Source organism: Echinops telfairi, unplaced genomic scaffold (assembly GCF_000313985.2).
Source record: "Echinops telfairi isolate 266 unplaced genomic scaffold, ASM31398v2 ScPeMD7_5592;HRSCAF=6446, whole genome shotgun sequence".
Lineage (NCBI taxonomy): Eukaryota > Metazoa > Chordata > Mammalia > Afrosoricida > Tenrecidae > Echinops > Echinops telfairi.
The window spans coordinates 7,844,666-7,847,806 of NW_022109491.1; positions in this window are offsets into that span (position 1 = coordinate 7,844,666).

Consider the following 3,141-nt stretch of genomic DNA (forward strand, 5'->3'; position numbering starts at 1 on the left):
TGTGTGTGTGTGTGTGTGTGTGTGTGTGTGTGCTGGAGGTGGGTGGGCCAGGGAAACTAGGACGGAAGAGACTGCAATGGCCCAGGAGACCTCTCTGTCCTCATTCAAGCAGCACACCCTGGGTAATAACTGTGTGGAACTGTACACAACAGATTAGTAAGGAAGCACAAGTCACCCAGGCTTACCTTGCTGATTGGGAACTCTGCCTCTGGTTGGTGGACGACACTCACTCCTGGAGCACCCCGTTATCAGCCAGCCTGGGGTGTCTGGTCTTTGGGCTGAGCACCTTGGAGAGCCAGTAGAGAGCTTAAGTCAGAAGGCAAACAACAACCGCCCTTTAGATGGGATCGATTTCGCTGAATAAAATATGCATTCCGAAGAGTAACATATAGGACTTCTAGGAAGAGGGCGACAGAGTGACACATAGAGACTCCACAGAATTCATCCCAGGGGAGTTGCTTAGAGGGAAATTCAATGCTGCTGGAATGCAGGAGGAGCATCATAAAGATAAGTAGGCACAGACTCATGGGGTTTTGAGGGGCTGGGGGCTTTTGGCTTACCTCAGTGGAAGCTGGCTGGGGCTTGACCTTGGCCCCCCACCACTGTCTCTGCCATAGCCGGAACCATTTGGAGTCCATAGGGGGGCTTGGTCTCAACACAGACACAGTTTGCTGCCGCCTGCCTTGGGGCAGGGACTGGACCTTTACGGCTCCACGGGCAGAGATCGGGGTTCAGCTACATTGTTACTTTTGTTTCCATCTCTTCTCTTTATCCCCCAACAGTCTTTGAGGGCTGCACAGGGGCTTTTTCTCAACACAGCCACAGCTTGCCGCCGCAGCCTCCTCGGGTGGGGACTAAACCCTTGCAGCTCCATGGGCAGGGATCAGGACTCAGCTACATTGTTGCCTCTGTTTCCATCTCTTCTCTATATCCTCGCACAGTCTCAGCAGGCTTACTTTTTATTTTTTTCCCCTCCTCTTTGTCTCTTTCCTGTTCTCTCACACTACACTGCTGACCTCCAGACCACTCCCCTTAGCCTAGGACATTTACACCTGTGGCACATCCAGCTAGGTGAGCTCCACCCTGTGCAGCTAGCTCCGCTGACCTCCACCAGGGGATACTCTGCCCAACTTCTTACTGGGGAATTCCTGCCGGTGTGCCTGGGGGCCTAAGGCAGCTTGGCCAGCACTCATCAACATTCCAAGCTGCTGCAGGAACCTCTGCCCAACCTCCACAGCACCAAATCAGGCAGCCCACCAGCCTTCTGGGGCACTCCCCTGAGAGGGAAGCCACAGAAGGATAAAGTGGTAGGTTAATTCCATGGTGAAATTAGCTGTAGGCAGTTTGAAAAAGCATTCCTACAAGTCTCCCAGAGAGAGCCAGTGCTCTTCAACTCCCTGGAAAGTGGCACCTGGCTCCTCTAAAACAACACAACGCAAACAGCCATCAGCCATCAGCCCCAACGACCTCAACAAAAAAAAACAGAGGAAACAGAAGGCAATGGCAGAAGATGTCCCGAACATAACGACATGCATAGAAGCAGACATTGAGCTGCCACAGAAAGAAATTTTCATAATTCTGCTTGGAGTAATACAGGATATGAGGGGGAAAATAAGAAAAAGGATGAAATGATAGAAGAGATAAAGGCCATACACCAAAGGGAAATACAGGAGCTTAGGGAGGAGATAACAGAAACCAGTAGCAGAAACACAGACCCCGAGAATCGACTGGAGGAAGTAGAGAACCGCATCAGTGACTTGGAGGACAGCCAAGCAGACTTTAACAAACACGAACAAAAATCTAATAAGACCATCAGAGAAGCTAAGAAAACCTAAGAGCTATGTCTGATGCTATGAAGCGGAACAACATTAGAATTATTGGCTTGCCAGAGGAAGACACAACAAAGAAGTCATCTGCAATAATAGTGAGAATTCTTGGAGGAAAATTTCCCCAACCATTCAGGAGGCTGAAAGAACACCAGCTAGACTGAATCCCAAGAAGAAGTCACCAAGGCACATAATAGGTAAACTATCCAACTTTGAGGAAAAGGAGAAAATCATGAGAGCAGCTAGGGAAAAACAAGCAATCACATATAAAGGTTCCCAAATAAGAATATACTCAGACCTATCAGCAGAAACTATGAAGAAGAGGGGGGAGTGGAGTAACATATTCGAAAAATTGAAGGAAAACAATACAAACCCAAGAATACTATACCCAGCCAAATTATCGATCAAGATAGATGGAGACAAAGATCCAGACAAGGAAAAACTCAATGAGTACATTAGAAGAAACCCAACCCTACAAAAGATCCTTGCCAACCCAGTATGGGCAGAAGAACAACACTGGCCAAGCATAAATAAGAGATCGCCACATAGAACAACCTCACCCAGAGGGCAACAAAGACGATTGGATTAAAAAGCTGTGGTATATGCGCGTGCGTCCCCGCCGCGCGTCGGGACCAGGGTCCGGTGCGGAGTGCCCCTCGTCCGGGAAACGGGGCGCCGCCGGAAAGGCGGCTGCCCCCTCGCCCGTCACGCACCGCACGTTCGTGGGGAGCCTGGTGCTAAACCATTCATAGACGACCTGCTTCTGGGTCGGGGTTTCGTACGTAGCAGAGCAGCTCCCTCGCTGCGATCTATTGAAAGTCAGCCCTCGACACAGGGGTTTGTTTGTTTTTTTTAAAAAAAACTCTATTGTTTGATGTATACAAACAATAGAGTACTACTCATCGTTAAAAAGCAGTGATGAACATAGGAAACACATCGTTGCATGGGAAAAACTGAAGGGAACCATGCTAAGCGAAGTAAAGCAAGCACAAAAGGACAAGTACAACATGAGTCCACTGAGGTAAGTTTTTTTTTAAAAAATGCAAAAGGGGCATAGGGAAAAAGCTACTGTATACAAACATTCCTGGGGTGAGGACCAGGTAATATGGCAGGGCCCAGACCAAATACAGGGATACACATAGTAGACAACTAAAAAGGAGGCGGGGAAAAGAACAAATAATAATAAAAAGGAATGGGTAGTGGGGCACAGGGCACTAAGCCAGCCAAGGTATTGTTTATATCTCCACAGGAAAAGAGGGACCAGACTTCAACCCAGTGCTCCAAGATGTGAATGCAACATGCCAGCTTGGAATAG